The sequence below is a fragment of the Ceratotherium simum genome, chromosome 37 (assembly GCF_057802395.1).
Source record: "Ceratotherium simum simum isolate JZ-2026a chromosome 37, ASM5780239v1, whole genome shotgun sequence".
NCBI classification, from domain to species: domain Eukaryota; kingdom Metazoa; phylum Chordata; class Mammalia; order Perissodactyla; family Rhinocerotidae; genus Ceratotherium; species Ceratotherium simum.
The window spans coordinates 29,175,914-29,187,116 of NC_141936.1; the positions used below are offsets into that span (position 1 = coordinate 29,175,914).

Below are 11,203 nucleotides of genomic sequence, written 5' to 3' on the forward strand. Positions count from 1 at the left end.
CTCAACATAATAAAGGCTGTTTATGACAAACCTACAGCCAACATCATACTCTATGGGGAAAGACTGAAAGCCATTCCTTTGAGAACAGGAATGGGGAAGGGCTGCCCACTCTCACCACTCCTATTCAACATAGTACTGGAGGTTTTGGCCAGAGCAATTAGTCAAGAAAAAGGAATAAAAGGAATCCAAACAGGCAACGAAGAAGTGAAACTCTCACTATTTGCAGATCACATGATTTTATATATAGAAAACCCTAAAGAATCCATTGGAAAACTCTTAGAAATAATCAACAACTACAGCAAAGTTGCAGGGTGCAAAATCAATCTAAAAAAAATCAGTTGCATTTCTGTATGCTAATAATGAACTAACAGAAAGAGAGCTCAAAAAGATAATACCATTTACAATTGCATCAAAAAGAATAAAATATCTAGGAATAAATCTTACCAAGGAGGTGAAAGACTTATACAATGTAAACTACAAGACATTATTGAAAGAAATTCATGATGACATAAAGAAATGGAAAGGCAACCCATGCACATGGATTGGAAGAATAAACATAGTTAAAATGTCTATATTACCTAAAGCAATCTACAGATTCAATGCAATCCCAATCAGAATCCCAATGACATTCTTCACTGAAATAGAAGAAAGAATACTAAAATTCATATGGGGCAACAAAAGACCTCAAATATTTAAAGCAATCCTAAGAAAAAAGAACAAAGCTGGAGGCATCGCAATCCCTGACTTCAAAACATACTACAAAGCAATAGCAATCAAAACAGCATGGTACTGGTACAAAAACAGACACACAGATCAATGGAACAGAATTGAAAGCCCAGAAATAAAACCACACATATTCGGACAGCTAATTTTCGACAAAGGAGCTAAGAACATGCAATGGAGAAAGGAAAGTCTCTTCAATAAATGGTGTTGGGAAAACTGGACAGCCACATGCAAAAGAATGAAAGTGGATCATCTGCTATCACCATTCATAAAAATGAACTCAAAATGGATCAAAGACCTGAAGGTGAGATGTGAAACTATAAAATTCATAGAAGAAAATATAGGCAACACACTATTTGACATTAGTCATAAAGGAATCTTTTCGGATGCCATGCCTACCCAGACTAGGGAAACTAAAGAAAAAATAAGCAAGTGGAGCTTTATCAGATTTTAAAGAGCTTCTACAAGACAAATGAAACCAGAATCAAGATGAACAGACAAACCACCAGCTGGGAGAGAATATTTGCAAAACATACATCTGACAAGGGGTTGCTCTCCATAATATATAAAGAACTCACACAACTGAACAACAAAAAAACAAACAACCCGATCAAATAACGGGCAGAGGAAGTGAACAGACACTTCTCCAAAGAAGATATACAGATGGCCAATAGGCACATGAAAAGATCTTCAACATCACTAATCACTAGGGAAATGCAAATCAAAACAACACTAAGATATCCCCTCATGCCCATTAGAATGGCTATAATCACCAAGACAAAAAACAACAAATGTTGGAGAGGATGTGGAGAAAAAGGAACCCTCATACGCAGCTGGTGGGAATGCAAACTGGTGCAGCCTCTATGGAAAACGATATGGAGATTCCTCAAAAAATTAAAAATAGAAATACCCTATGATCCAGCTATCCCACTACTAGGAATCTATCCAACGAACCTGAAATCAACAATCCAAAGAGGCTTATGCACCCCTATGTTCATTGCAGCATTATTCACTATAACCAAGAAGGAGAAGCAACCTAAGTGTCCCTCAAATGATGATTGGATCAAGAAGATGTGGTGTATATATAAATGGAATACTACTCAGCCATAAAAAAAGGCAAAATCGTCCCATTTGCAACAACATGGATGGGCCTGGAGGGTATTATCTTAAGTGAAATAAGCCAGAAAAAGAAAGACAAACCCTGTATGATCTCACTCATATGTGGAATATAAACCAACACATGGACAGAGAAAACTGTATTGTGGTTACCAGGGGCAATGGGGGTAGGGGGTGGGCACAAGTGGTGAAGGGAGACACATATATGGTGATGGACAAACAAAAATGTACAACCCAAAATTTCACAATGTTATAAACTATTAAGACATCAATTAAAAACAATGCAGGTAGAGAGTGCCTTGTCTGTGTGCGCATGCTGGTTTTAGGTTGGTAGTGGGAGAATGACATGAATGCTTGAACTTGTCAGCCCCAGCCAAAAAGTAGGGGAGTGTTGCAACCAACCATGCTCTCCAGTTTCAGCAGGACAGTGAGATAGTGCCACAACCACTCACTTCTGCCTGTCCTAGCTAGGTGGAGACAGGGTCCTGTCTAAGGTCATCTTCTTGTGGTAGCAGGTTAGATGGGGAGTGCAATAATGATATCTGACAGAGCTTTTTTTTTTTTTTTTTTTTAAAGATTTTATTTATTCATTTTTTTCCCCCCAAAGCCCCAGCAGATAGTTGTATGTCATAGGTTCACATCCTTCTAGTTGCTGTACGTGGGACCCGGCCTCGCGCTGGACGGAGAAGTGGTGCCTTGGGGCGCGCCCGGGATCCGAACCCAGGCCGCCAGCATCAGAGCGCGCGCACTTAACCGCTAAGCCACAGAGCCGGCCCTCTGACAGAGCTTTTATCCCCAGGGCTCATTTCAACTGTCTCCCGTCCCTCCAGCCAATGATATTTGGTTATCAAATGAATCTCCTTCATATGTAGTCTAGGCACTTTACAAACTGCTGGGATTTTTTGCTCGGTCTGTGAGTGAGAGGACACTTGCACTCTTTAAGATGGGAGTCTCAATTTCCTATATGTAGCTGTAGGTTTGGTGCGTCTGTGGATGGAGGTGAGCTTAGAGTCTTCTTATGATGCTATCTTGGACCTTGCCCTCAATAATGCTTTTTTATAGTGTCCCATAATTTATGTAGGGGCTTTTTCACTCTTTTTTATTCTAATTTCTTTTTTTTCTCCTCTGACTGGATAATATCGAGAGATTTATCTTCAAGTTTGCAGATTTGTTCTTCTGCCTGTTTGCAACTGCTTTGGAAGCTCTCTATTGCGTTGGTCATTTTATTCACTGCGTTCTTCTTCTCCAGAATTTATGTTTGGTGAATTTTATTATTTTTATCTCTTTGTTTAAATTATTGTTTTGTTCCTGCATTGTTTTCATGAATTTGTGAGTTGTTTATTTGTGTTTTCTTGAATTTCCTCCAGCATCCTTAAACTAAATATTTTTGATTTTAGTTCATGTAATTCATATATCTCCATTTCTTTGGAGTCAGTTAGTGGAAATTATTGTGTTCCTTAGGCAGTGTCATGTTTCCTTTATTTTTCACACTTCTGGTGGCTTTGCATTGATTTTTGTGCATTTGCAGTTTTAGGCACCTCTTCCAGCCTTTTTGGACTAGCTTCAGTGGAAAAAATTTTCAAGTGAAGCTGGCTGTGAACATGCCATGTGGGTACTGTGCAGTGCCTTCGGTTTACAGGATGGCATAGTGGACAAGACATTGTGCAGTCCCATCAGCCGAGGTCAACATTGACACAGACTGCAGGCGACATCTCTGACCAAAACTGTAGAAGTCCTGTGGGTGGCAATGGTGGCTAGAGCTATTGTGATCCTTGAAGGTGAATGCTGTTGGGGTCTTTCTGTTTTCTTTAATTTCCCCTGGGAGGAAGTTCTAGCAAGGTGATGACTCTTGGTGCCTGCTCTACATCACTGAGGAGATGTTAGCTGAGGGCTTTTCATATATGGCCTTTATTATGTTGAAGTAATTTTCCTCCAACCCTAGTTTGTTGAGAATATTTATCATAAAAGTGTATTAAATTTTATCAAACATTTTTGCATCTATTGAGATAATCATGATTTTTATCCTTCATTCTGTTAATGAAGTGTATCACATTAATTGATTTTTTATTTTAATTTGTTTGAAACTTTTACAGCTTTATTTAGATATATTTGACTTTTAACATTGTGTAAGTTTAAGGTTTACAATGTGATGATTTGATATATGTAAATATTACAAACTTATTACTCCAATAATTTTAGTTAACGCATCTGTCACCTCACATAGTTACAATTTGTGTGTGTTTCCTAAGAACTTTGCAGACCTACTCCTTAGCAACTTCCATATATACAATACAGTATTGCTATCTATAGCCACCATGCTCTGTGTTACATCCCTAGAAGTCATTTATCTTATAATTGGACGTTTGTGCCCTTTGACCACTTTTACTCCTTTTCCCCACCATCCCCCCTGCCATTGGCAGACATCAATCCAGTCTCTGAGAGGTTTTTTTTTTTTTTAAGATTTCACGTATAAGTGAGATCGTGCAGTATTTGCCTTTCTCTGTCAGACTTATTTCACTTGGTGTACAGAAATAAATGAAGTAGAGACAAGGAAAAAAATAGAAAAGATCGATGAAACTGAAGCTTGGCTTTTAGAAAACATAACAAATTTGAGAAATGTTTAACTTAACTACTAAGAAAGGAAAGAGAAGATTCAAATAAATAAATTCAGAAACGAGAGAAGACATTAAAAATAATCTCACCAAAATATATAGGCTCATAAGAGACCAATACGAACAATTATGCAACAAAACAGATAACCTGCAAGAAATGGATAAATATCTATAAAAATACAATGTACCAAGACCACATCATAAATAAGTAGAAAATGTGAGTAGTCCTATAAGTAGTAAACAGATTGAGTCAGTAATCAAAATTCTCTCAACCAAAAAAGTCCAGGATCAAATGGTTTTACTGATCAATTTTATGAAACATTTAAAGAAGAATGAATAGTTCCAGTTCAAGATAGCAATGTAGGAAGATCTGAAACTCACCTCCTCTGACAGTCACACCAAATCTGCAGCTACATGTGCAACAATTTCCTCTGAAAACAGAAAGAAAACCAAAAACTATGTGAGTCATTTCTACATATAAAGTAAATGAGGAGGAAAAAAAAAACACATTGAAGTGGGTAGGAGAGGTTGAGACACAATCTCACCACAAACACCAGCCCTGCCACAGCAACCCACAATGGACAGTGAACTCAAAACCTGGAGCTTCTCCCTGAGCAGTGAAGTGCTTGAACCCCACACTGGAAACCTTAACTTTTAAGACTTGCACCTGAGAAATGAGCCCCAAAACATCTAGTTTTGAAGCCAAAGGGGCTCATATTTACAAGATGCACAAGGTTATAGTAAACTGATAAATGATTCGTAAAGGGCTCATATGTGCCATTTTCCCTTCCCATAGCCCAGGGCAGAGGCAGATTAGTGAAAAGTGCCCAGATTTTCTGTGAAAGAGGCATATTTGCTTATCTTAAGGCATCAGCCAAAGTGGCAGGCATCTAATTTAACACACATCTAGAGGCCTCCAGGGACAGAGCCCGGCAAGTGTCATCTTTGTCCTCCTGCTCTGCTTCACTCCAGCTCATCAGTAACTTTCCAAAAGTAGCCTATATCCTTGACTAGCATCCCAATTTTTGTGACTGCCATGAAAGGACAATCTAGATTGTCTTGCTTTGGTGGCCAACGAGTTTATGCTCATGGAATCCACAGGACTGTAACAAAAAGAGAAAGAGCTCTTAACTGGCTACCACTCCATAGGGCAAAACAACAGGCAACAGACTGAGGCACCCGGTCTTTCTGTAAAAGAGACTTATTAGTTTGTCTTCATAGCTGTGGCCAGAGGGGCAGGCTTCTAATTAAATACGCATCTAAGAGACCAGTGTAATCCTCTCCAGAGACCTAAGAGGGCACGTGATATCTTTGCATACTCCCTCTGCCATGATCCAGAGCACCAGTAACTCCCAGAGAAGAGCCTGTATATATGTCTGGGGCCCTGATTTTTGTGGCTGCAGCCTAGAGAATTCCTCTTGATTTCTTGGCACTGGTGGCCAGCAGGACTTGCATTCCTGGGTCCCATGGGACTGTAACAAACAGAGAGTTCTTAGCTGACTACCAGCACCAGGCCATAACACATGCAGCAGATTGAAACACATCTCTAGTCATTCTGTGAAGAAGGTCTTTTTGTTTGTCCTGGAGATACGGCTTGAGGGGAAGGCTTCTGGTTTTGCCTATATCTTGGGGCCTATGAGCTGCTTTCTGGGGATGGAGGCTAGTGGATGTCATCACTATGTTCTCCCTCTGTCTTACTTCAGGTCACCGGTATCTCCCAGAAATGCATGCTCATCTACCACCTTTATTTTTGCAAATTCTCCCTAGAAGACACATCTAGATTGCTTGGTTCTGGTGGCCAGCGGGTCTTAGAATTGAGTATTGAAATATTTTCATACTTCAAGTGGTTGCTTGAATGTCTGGCTTCCAATCAGCCTGAATCTAGGTACTGACTGAGATTCCCTTCATTGGGGCACTGACACTTGTTGAAACATCCTCAGCTACTGGGATCCACAATATATAAAATAAGATGCTTGGACAATCACAAAGCTTTGAGACAACCCAAAACTAAGATGTGGTTGAACAATAAGTTTCAATTCCTACACAAGGACACTTCTTCAAGACTTGGAGATGTGGCTGTTTTATCTAATGCATAGAAACCAACAAGAAATGAATATATTACAAATAAAAAAAAACTCAGAAAAAGTTCTTAATGAAACAGAGATAAATAATTCACTTAACAAAGAGTTCAAAATAATGGTCATAACAATACTCATTGTGCTTGGGACAAGAATGGATAAATAGCAAGAACTTCAACAAAGAAAAATATGAGAAAGTACCAAATAGAAGGCACAAAACTGAAGAATACAATAACTGAACTGAAAAAAACACTAGAGAATTGTTAAAGCAGACTAGATAAAACAGAAAACTAGATCAGTGAACTGAAAGAAAGGCAGTGCTACTTACCCAATCAGAGCAGGAGAAACAAACAAAAAAAAGAATTAAAAAAGTGAAGGTAGCTTAAGGAACTAAAAGGACAGCATCAAGTGGACTAACATTCACATTATAGGGGTCCTAAAATCCAAAGAGACCCACACCAGGGTAAATTATAATTAAAATTTCAAAAGTTACAAACAAGGAGAGATTCTTAAAAGCAGCAAAAGAAAATCAACTTGTTATGTACACAGGAACCCCCATAAAACAATCAGTATATTTGTAGAAGTTTGGAGGCCAGAAGTGTGTGGAACAAAGTATTGAGAGTACTGAAAGGAAAAAAACTTCCAACCAAGAATAGTCTACTTGGCAAAGTTGATTTTTAGAATTGAAGGAGGGATAAAGAGTTTTCTAGACAAATAAAGGTTAAAAGAGTTCATCACCACTAAACTAGCCTTTCAAGAAATTTTAAGGGGACTTTTTAAACCTGAAATGAAAGATCACTAATTAGTAACAGAAAAACATATGAAAATATATTTCACCGGTAAAGATAAATATATAGTAAAACACAAAATCATCTAAACTTGTAAACGTGGTGGATTTATAACTCATAAAGCTAGTATAAATGTTAAAAGAAAGGAGTAGTAAAAGTAACTGTAACTACAAAAATTTGTTAAGTGAGACACAAGGTGAAAATATGTAAATTTTAACAACAAAAGCAAAATGTGGAGAGCAGAGAGTAAAATTTAAGCTTCAGGATGTGTTCAAATTTAAGTTGTTTTGAATTGAAAATAGACTATTATAAATATAGGTTGTTATATGTAAGCCTAATGGTAACCACAAAGCAAAAGTCTATAGAAGATAAAAGATAAAGAGAAAGAAACCTAAGCATACCACTAAAGAGTCATCAAACCACAAAGAAAAAGAAAAAAAAAAAAAAAGAAACACAGGAAATAGAAAATAGCCATAAAAATTAATAAAATGGCAGAGTACATACATATCATTTATTACTTTAAATACAAATTGACTAAATTTTCCACCAAATAACATAGAGTCATTGAATAACTAAAAAAAGAAGCTCCATCTAGATGCAGCCTGCAAGAGACTCTCTTCAGATGTGAGGACACACATATGCTGGAAGTGATGGGATGGAAAATGATAACAAAAAACTAGATAGGTGTACTAATATCATACAAAATAGACTTTAAAACAAAGACTGTGATGAGACAAAGAAAAGTGTTACATAACGATAAAGAGGTCATTCCAAAAAGAGGATATAACATTTGTAAATATATATACACACAACAAAGGAAGAACTAAATACATAGAGCAAATATCAACAGACTGAAATGGAGAAATAGACAGCAATCTAACGGTAATGGACTTTAATACCCTGCTTTCTTCAATGGATAAATCATCCAACAGAAAATTCATAAGAAAATATTGGCCTTAAAGGACATGTTAAACCAGATGTAAATAACATATATACAGAACATTGTATCCAAAAGCAGCAAGATAAACATTCTTCTAAGAATATATGAAACATTCTTCAGGATAGATCATATGTTAGGCCACAAAGGAAGTGGCATATTGAAGCATATTTAAGAAGATTGGAAGTAGAGGCGGAGTCAAGATAGTGGCGTAAGCAGACTCTGAACTCACCTCCTCCCGTGGACACAGCCAATTTACAACTACTCATGGAAAAATTACCCCTGAGACAGAACTGAAAACTGGATAAGAGGAACTCCTGCAACAATGGACAATACTAACTGAGGTGGAAGAGGCAGAGACTCCCTTCTGGAGAGGAAAACACCGCCTTCACAAGCCGCCAGCTTCACGGCCGCCAGGAGCAGCCCACAGGTACGCAGCCCTCCCTGGAGGCGCGGGGCCCTGAGCCGGGGAGCGCCCCTGCTGTGGGCATTTTGTGGACCCAGCACAATCGAGACCAGCAGCATAATATTTGACTTTGCCTGCTACTAAAACATTGGGAAGTACCCCAAAAAAACCCGGTTCACAAAGAAACTAAAACTGGCTCTTAAAGGGCCCACGTGCAAACTCACCCGTTTCAGAAAGCATCCTAAAATCACCAGAAAGAAAGGTGCACAGTGCTGTGGTGAAAAGAGACTCACCTAATAGGCCCTGAGTGCATCTCGGTGAGAGGTGAGACCTCTCCAGGGACTGGGAGATTGGCAGCGGCCATTGTTGTGGCCTGGTGTGGGCATGCTGACACAGACGCCATTGGAGTTCTCCCTGGGGCCTGCTAGCCCAGGGTCTGCCCCACCTGCTACAGCACCGATTTAATCCAGCTCAGCCAGGGCAGGCAGCCCACCCTAGAGACTGGCCCCACCCAACAACAAGCCCTCAGGAAACTTGTGGGCCTGCATAGATTGGTGACTGGATTCTCTGCAGCCTGGCAACTGAGCCGACTTGAGCAGGGCAGGGTGTGCACAAGGAGTGGGTGGAGAGTGTGAGGCGGTGGCGGAGCGTGTGGGGCTCCCGCCATGGAGAGACTGGGTCCACTTGGGGAGGTCGGGGCGCTCACACGGGGCAGGACTGTGTTGACTATGTGTGTGGACCTGTGGGCGGCAGGGCTTGTCAGCTGCAGAAGAATTGTGCTTCTCAAAGACCCACATAAGAGGTTTGCCCCACCTTCCAAAGCCTGAAATGATTGGGTGCTCCTGTGCCTGAGGCAAGCCCCACCCAGCTGCAATCCTCAGAGAGCTGACAAGAGACCTAATAGGCTAGAGGCTTACAGCAATAGTAAGACCCTGAGCCTAACAACCTGCCACGCTGGGGGCCTACTCACTTAAAAGAAATACTGCAACACAAATGTGGTATTAGCACTTGCAGCCAACTGTGCTGGGGCTCCCCACACCTGATAAAGAGACTGAAGGTCTCACAACAACTACAAGCAGCTGAGCATTACAACAGCTGGCCAGGAGCATAACTCAGCCTCCCTGGGCGCCTATAGGGAGAGCTAACAAGCCACAATAGAAGGACACACGTAGCCCACATAGGGGTCACCCCTGGAACATTGAGAACTGAGGGAAGCACACTGGAAGCCTCCTAAGCCATCAGTTACATAAGGTCACCTATCCAAGAGCAGGAGACGTAGCTGACCTACCTAATACGTATACACAAGCACAGGGAAAGAGGTAAAATGAGGAGGCAAAAGAATACATTCCAAGTAAGGGAACAGGACAAAACCCCAGAAAAGGAACTAAGTGAAACAGAAATGAGCAACCTACCCGACAGAGAGTTCAAACTAAGAGTGTTAAGTATGCTCACTGATCTGGGGAGAAGAATAGATGAACTCAGTGAGAATGTCAACAAAGAAATGGAAGATATAAAAAGGAACCAATCAGAAATGAAGAATACAATACTGGAAATGAAAAATTCATTAGAGGGACTCAAAAGCAGAATAGAGGATACAGAAGAACGGATCTGTGAGCTGGACGAAAGACTAGAAGAAATTACCCAAGCTGAACAGGTAAAAGAGAAAAGAATTAAAAAGAGTGAGGACAGTGTAAGGGACCTCCGGGACAACATCAAGCGCACTAACATCCATGTTATAGGTGTCCCGGAAGGAGAAGAGCGAGACAAGGGGGCAGAGAATCTATTTTCTCTGACTGAAAGTGAAGGGATGTAAAAAGATACTCCACGCAAATGGCAATGAAAAGAAAGCTGGGGTAGCAGTACTCGTATCAGACAAAATAGACTTTAAAACAAAAACTGTAAAAAGAGACAAAGAAGGGCATTACATAATGATCAAGGAAACAATCCAACAAGAGGATATAACACTTGTAAATATCTATGCACCCAATGTAGGTGCACCTAAATATAAAAAGCAATTATTAACAGACATAAAAAGAGAAATAGACAGTAACACAATAATAGTAGGGGACTTTAACACTCCACTTACACCAATGGATAGATCATCCAAACAGAAGATCAATAAGGAAACATTGGCCTTAAACGACACACTAGAACAGATGGACCTAGTAGATATATACAGAACATTCCATCCAAAAACTGAAGAATACACATTCTTTTCAAATGCACATGGAACATTCTCCAGGATTGATCACATATCAGGCCACAAAACAAGTCTCCATAAATTTAAGAAGATTGAAATAATACCAAGCATCTTTTCTGACCACAACGGTATGAAACTAGAAATCAACTATAGGAAGAAAATCAGAAAAGCCACAAATAAGTGGAGATTAAACAAAACGCTACTGAACAACGACTGAGTTAATGAAGAAATCAAAAAATACCTGGAGACAAATGAAAATGAAAATACGACATGCCAGAATTTATGGGATACAGCAAAAGCGGTTTTAAGAGGGAAGTTTATAGCGATACAGGCCTATCTCAAC

General features: G+C 39.7%; 1 long non-coding RNA gene across 1 annotated transcript in view; it reads right to left on the bottom strand.

Moving 5' to 3' along the window:
- The window catches only part of LOC147912326 (uncharacterized), a 42,838-nt gene extending 33,664 nt beyond the window's left edge, over window positions 1-9,174 (bottom strand). Inside the window, exons 1-2 of the long non-coding RNA XR_015550055.1 lie at window positions 8,954-9,174; window positions 4,833-4,882 (exon numbers count right to left, since the gene is read on the bottom strand). This is a non-coding gene — a long non-coding RNA (uncharacterized LOC147912326). The remainder of the gene's footprint in view (window positions 1-4,832; window positions 4,883-8,953) is intronic.
- Between the last annotated feature and the right edge of the window lie 2,029 nt (window positions 9,175-11,203).